Source organism: Anolis carolinensis, chromosome 3 (genome assembly GCF_035594765.1).
Source record: "Anolis carolinensis isolate JA03-04 chromosome 3, rAnoCar3.1.pri, whole genome shotgun sequence".
Classification (NCBI taxonomy): Eukaryota; Metazoa; Chordata; class Lepidosauria; order Squamata; family Dactyloidae; genus Anolis; species Anolis carolinensis.
In genome coordinates, this window is record NC_085843.1 from 223,561,716 (window position 1) to 223,567,586 (window position 5,871).

At 41.4% G+C, this 5,871-nt stretch overlaps 1 long non-coding RNA gene across 1 annotated transcript; it reads right to left on the reverse strand.

The window, feature by feature from the left end:
* Positions 1 to 2,319: 2,319 nt before the first annotated feature.
* LOC134297766 (uncharacterized) lies at positions 2,320 to 5,208 on the reverse strand. Its single transcript, XR_010004637.1, has 3 exons — positions 4,957 to 5,208; positions 3,775 to 3,876; positions 2,320 to 2,419 (listed from the first exon to the last, which is right to left on the reverse strand). It is a non-coding gene; the product is annotated as an uncharacterized LOC134297766 (long non-coding RNA).
* Positions 5,209 to 5,871: the final 663 nt, after the last annotated feature.

A 5,871-nucleotide genomic window follows, 5' to 3' on the forward strand; every position in this document is an offset into this window, starting at 1 on the left:
GCACAAGCTACAAGCAATGAGCTGGCTTCTGTGCTGCTAGGTGGTGTGGATTCCTTCCCACTGCCAGGAGTGCACAGTGCCTGGCTGTATGAATATCCTCCTGGGGCTGCAAAGGCTCAGGAGCCAGCTGTGCAGACCCTTCCACAGCTGATCTGGAGTATTCCACACCTGATCATCCCTAGGGTAAGTGGCTCATGTAAATGTGTCCTGAGTGGCTGATCTCAGGCCAGTCATTTTTCCCAGTCACCTGTGTTACAGAACCATTTGTGAGGATACACTTGGGAAGAAAATGAACAACGTATGTTGCCATGAGTTCATTGTAGGTGATACAAAATTGAACTATAACTATAACTAATAAATAAACACTGCTGTAAGACATAAAAGCCTGGACATTTAAAAAAGATGTATTATTTTTCTTAACTTTTTTTCTAATTCTAAGAGAGAGAACATGTCTCAGGATGTTGGTGGACTTTTATTAGCTCAAAAGTGTGACCATCTGTTCATTAAAAAAAACTTTTAGCCTTTATTTACATGCTTTTATTCTGCCAGTAGAGTCCACAGTTCTTGATTCAGAAATAGGTATAGTTTTTATTTAAGTCTTTATGTGCAGGTTATAGGCATTGTTATAGGAGCCCCTGGTGGTGCAGCTGGTTAAACCACTTAGCTTCTAAACTTGCTGACCAAAAGGTTGGCAGTTCGAATCCACGGAGCGGGGCAAGCTCCCCACTGTTAGCCGCAGCTTCTGCCAACCTTTCAGTTTGAAAACATGCAAAATGTGAGTATATCAATAGGTACCGCTCCGACGGGAAGGTAATGGCACTCCATGCAGTCATGCCAGCCACATGACCTTGGAGGTGTCTATGGACAACGCTGGCTCTTTGGCTTGGAAATGGAGATGAGCACCAACCCCCAGCATAGGACACAACTAGACTTAATGTCAGGGGAAATCCTTTACCCTTACCTATAGATATTGTGATTAGCCAACTGTCAGGAATTCTGGGAGCTTAAGTCCAAAACACCTGGAGGACCAAAGGGTGGGAATTCGAATTTCAGACTAACTGCAGTTTCTGACTTGAACCCTTATCACATTGATCCCCGCTTCTCCACGCTGCCGGCACGCTGCTGGCATAGAGTCCCCTGCCCATGTGATAAGATTTGTAAAGTAGTTCAAGCCTAGCATTGCAAGAAGATGTCACTAGGCAATTCCCTCTCACCAGACCAACTCTTGTCTTCCCAGATCCCAAGAAACAACTTAGCTTTACAAGATTGGAGGAAACAAATCAAGCCCAAACTGTATTTTTTTCTTTAAAAGAATTGCTGGGTGGACGTGCTCATGAGATTTTCTGTTGTAAGTGCCAAAACAATTTGGCTGATTTTGGTTACTATGTACTTTTATCCAGGCATATTTGAGTATCAAGAGGTGCCATTCACTTTTCTGCCTCAAACTGTCTCTGGTCAAAGCCTGCTGCTTCATCCACAGAGGTCATATGGCTGGTTTCCATTTTTGGCTCCCTGTTAAATTGTCCACTCTTGATCTTCGACTCTTGTCAACTGCATTGAAATGTGGCATTTCCTCATGTCCAACTTTTCTTCTCCAGCTATGAGAGCACTTGTGACCAACTCTGACATCACAGCAGTTCAAAAATGACTGCTACATGGGTAACTGGCAATAAAAATTCTCATCATAGCTGCAACCACCAGCCATGAAAGTTCTGGTGGCCATCATTCATTGCCTGGAGTAACATCAGTTTGGTTGCAAAAGCAATTGGAGAAGAAGGGGTAAAAGGAGGGAGGCCATTTCTCCTTTTCCCCCTACCCTCTCCCAGGTTACTCTGGAATTTCAGCTGATGATGTCACTCCAAGCGACAGCCACCAGCCATTTCATAACTGGTGGTTGCCACTACAACAATAACAGGAGCTGGAAGGTAAGGGTGTTGTAATGCAGAACCAGGTTCAGTGCCATTGGATAGTAAAAGCTCTATCCTGTTGCCACAGCAGTTCAGGGGCTAGCAATGAGAATCACCTACGTAATGGCTTGCAGGCTAGTGGTAAGAACCATCACAGTGCCAATCTGGAGTTGGACACTCCAGGTTGGCCCCAGGATATTGTGTTCATGACCCATTGAACCATGAGTGTTATAGTGGTGTCAAACTACATTAATTCTACAGTGTAGAGAATTCCTAAGATTGCAACCTGATTCACATTTATTTAGAAGCAGCCTCTGTTGATGACAGGTGTATTACTGCTGCTTTTGTTGCTGTGTGCCTTCAAATAATTTCCAACCTATGACATATCCATCACGTAATTTTCTTGGCAAGATTTGTTCAGATGGGGCTTATTTATTACTTATTTATTTAAGATATTTCTTTCCCTGAAGGGGATTCAAGGTGGGCTTTACATATCGGCAGCTATTCAATGCCTAAAAACAATGCAAATTTAAAATAAACAATTAAAATGGCATAATAAAATACAGTTAAATAATAAGAAGGATTTAAAAACAATTACAAATGATCACATAATCCACAATCATAATCTGGGCCTTTCCTGTAGTCAGTACATGTCAATCCATATCTATTTATTGCACAGATTTACCAAAGGTTTGGTCCCAGAGCCACATTTTTACTCTTTTACAGCTTGCCTTTGTCTTTCTCTGAAGCTGAGAGATTGTGACTTGTCTAAGATAACCAAGTGGGTTTCCATGGCTGCATGGAAACCTGGTCTCCCAGAATCCCCGTCAAACACTCAAACCACTATACAGGATTCTAGTGGATGCTGCCATACATCCAAAGAAATAGGTGAGATTTATGGGACTCTATTGTGACAGAGGACACTCAGAGGACAAATTGTTGTTTCAGCTTCTGATTGAGATTTCTCTTCCACCCTTATACCCCAATAAAAAATGAAAATAACCGAGGTTGTAAAAGAAGATAGAAAAGAGAAGGAGAAAGAAAAGAACAAATTGGGCATTTTTTCCTCTTTTTTCTGATGGAGAAACAAGCCTGGTTCATCAGCCCTTGCTCCTTGTAATCTATGCCACTGTGCCTTCATCTCCAGCTGCAACTCATCTTAGAGATCCAATCAAGTCCTCTTTTGTTTTGTTATTGTTTTAAATTTCCAGTGAACAGCATCACATTATGCTGATTACCGGGTGTCGCATCACATTAGGCAACATCACAAAACAAAGCAGCAGGCTGGGACAGGCTGGAGGGGGTGATGCATGGTAACACAACGTGGCACAAGGCAATGTCATACATCACCTCTTCCCCCCCCTCCCCCCCCTCCCTTATAGACATTTTTCTATAAGGAAACTCCAATCTATCTTCAGGGGAGGAAGGAAAGGAGGCTCTAGTACTGCCTTTGCTAACATCATTGCGGCTATCATTCCATGGAGAGCATTTCTTTCCTAATCTTGTCACATGCCAAGGCTCTTAGTCACACTTCAGGCAAGTGCATGGGGTTTATTTCTGGGTGCTCATCTATGTTTGAGATGACAAGGATGATGGTGAGTTGGCAATACCGTTTTATGAGCTAAGAGGTCCCCTCACAGACTGTAAATGGGCAATGAGGGCAAAAAGAAAAGAATAGGAGCTCTGCATGCATTGACTTGCCAAGCTAGGGCACAGTTAAAATATTGTGATGGCTTTAATCAAGACTAAAGGAGTTATACAAGGTGCAAGGAATGATCCAGCACCTTCAAACACTTCTTAAAGCTTAGACTACAGCCTGGTGTGTGCTTTCCCTGCAAGACTGATATGAATTTTCCATCTGACTGACCATTGGTGTGGCTTCACTGACACACTGACCACATGGCAGTGCCATCCAGCCAATTGAGATACTTCCACTTGAGTAAGAACTTTCCATGAGCCCTCTTCTTTTCTGTGGCAATAAAAATGAAATGATAATTGATTTAAAACTGTTAACAACTGTTACCTTTCATGATACCCCCAGATTAGCAGCTTAAGAACAATGACTTAAAATGTCCCTTCTGAAGCCACGGTTCCCAGAAATCTCCAGCCAGAATAGTGACAATGCTAGTGTAAGGATTCTGATAGTTATAGTCCTAAAACTTATAACTTCTTCCCACTGAGTTCTAGCTAATGATAGGCCCAGCTTTGAGTTTTCCTTAGAATAGTGATTCTAAAATGCTTGTCCTCCAAGTGGTTTTGAACTTCAACTCCTAGAAGTCTCAGGCGTCATCTAGACTGACATATAATGCAATTTCATAATGCAGTTTAACTGCATTATATGTTAGTGTAGAATGTTGCATGTTGTATGTATGTTTATGTGTTAAATGTTTTGCTACGGCCAATGGGCTAATCAATAAAATGTGATTTGATGTTAGTGTAGAAGAGACCTTAGCCATTTTGACCAAAACACCTGGAATTCCAAAGTTTAGGAAACACTACTCTAGATAATATCCAGACTGGTATGACCCAGACCAGATTTTAGGCTCTTGTTCAGACCTGGAATCCACGTGTCAACATGATAGGTTCCTTTAGCATATCTCATCACGGAAATAGAGGCTTCTGAATTCCATCTCAACTCTGGGTTTTAGTATTTTGCTTAATCTAATGTTTTCTCACATATTTTTGAGGCCTCAAAGAACTTCCTTCTCTTCCTTCCCCCTTCCTCCGTCCATATCCATTCCTACCATTCAGCTGCCAGTCTCACAAATGTGTTTTTCTGTGTTATCTGCATCCCATCAAGCATATTATATTTTATGTTCTCTAGAATCTTGATGCTAATGATTACTCTCTCATCCTCTCACAATCAGCTGCTGGAAAAATTTTGGTTGCTGCAAATAATTTTTTTCAAGTCTTTCTTTCCATCTGCATCTGGGGGTCCATTGCCTGCAATGGTTCTTGGGTGGCCATATACTACACCTAAACAGCCATACAGGGTTAATTTTTCATTTCACCAAATCTGATTGTAGGATTGGTGTGTGATACTAGATACCTTTTGCATTTGTTTTTTTGGAAGTAAATCTGCAGAAACGAACACCTGCTTTGCCAAATATTCTTCAGAGACCCAGCCATTGTGGTACTTGAAGAGGACTGAAAATTGGGGATCACGAGGCTGGAAGTGTGTCTCCTTCAATGTCACTTGGATTCATGCCCAACATATTAAATGTTTTTAAGGCCAGGTGCATCTTGAAGAATGAGGTTAATAATCTCGCCTTCCATTCCAAGGTGGCTTTTGCTTCCCTTATGATGTCACTTGAACCCTTCTATAGAATTATAGCCTCATAATTCACAGCTGCCTGTTATTCGATCCTCTATGCATAGCGGTGCCTGTCAGGAATTTATTACAAATGTGTTTTTATTCCACACTTTGTAATAGGAAAAGAAAGACCCCAGCTGCCTCTCATGACCTTTTAATAATCTAAGGGGACCATTTAGTTAAAAGCTCCATACCAGAGGTGACAAATACCTCCCACACTCGCTGAATCCAACATTCTTGATGCATTTATGTGACCCATGTGACAATATATATTCTAGAGAACTTCTCCTCCTTATAAAAAACAGAGCCATTTTTGGTAGTGGTGAAAAGTGAACCCTCCAAATAGTGTGAAACATAAGGCCAGGATTTGGTTGAAGAATTTGTAACAAAATTCAAATTACGCTTCATATATCATGAAGCCAATTTTGATAACATCTGAGTTTGAAAAGCTTACTTTTTAAAAAAGTATAACTCCCAGAACCTCACACAGTCATTGGCTGCAAGAATTGTAAGAGCTGTAGGAAAAATATGAACTTTTCAAAACAGCCAATGGCCATGCAGGGGGATGATGAGACCTCGAATCACAGAATAATAAGGATGCACTTGGAAGGAAACCCATGGCCTCCTTCCAACTCTGCTCAATGCAGGATC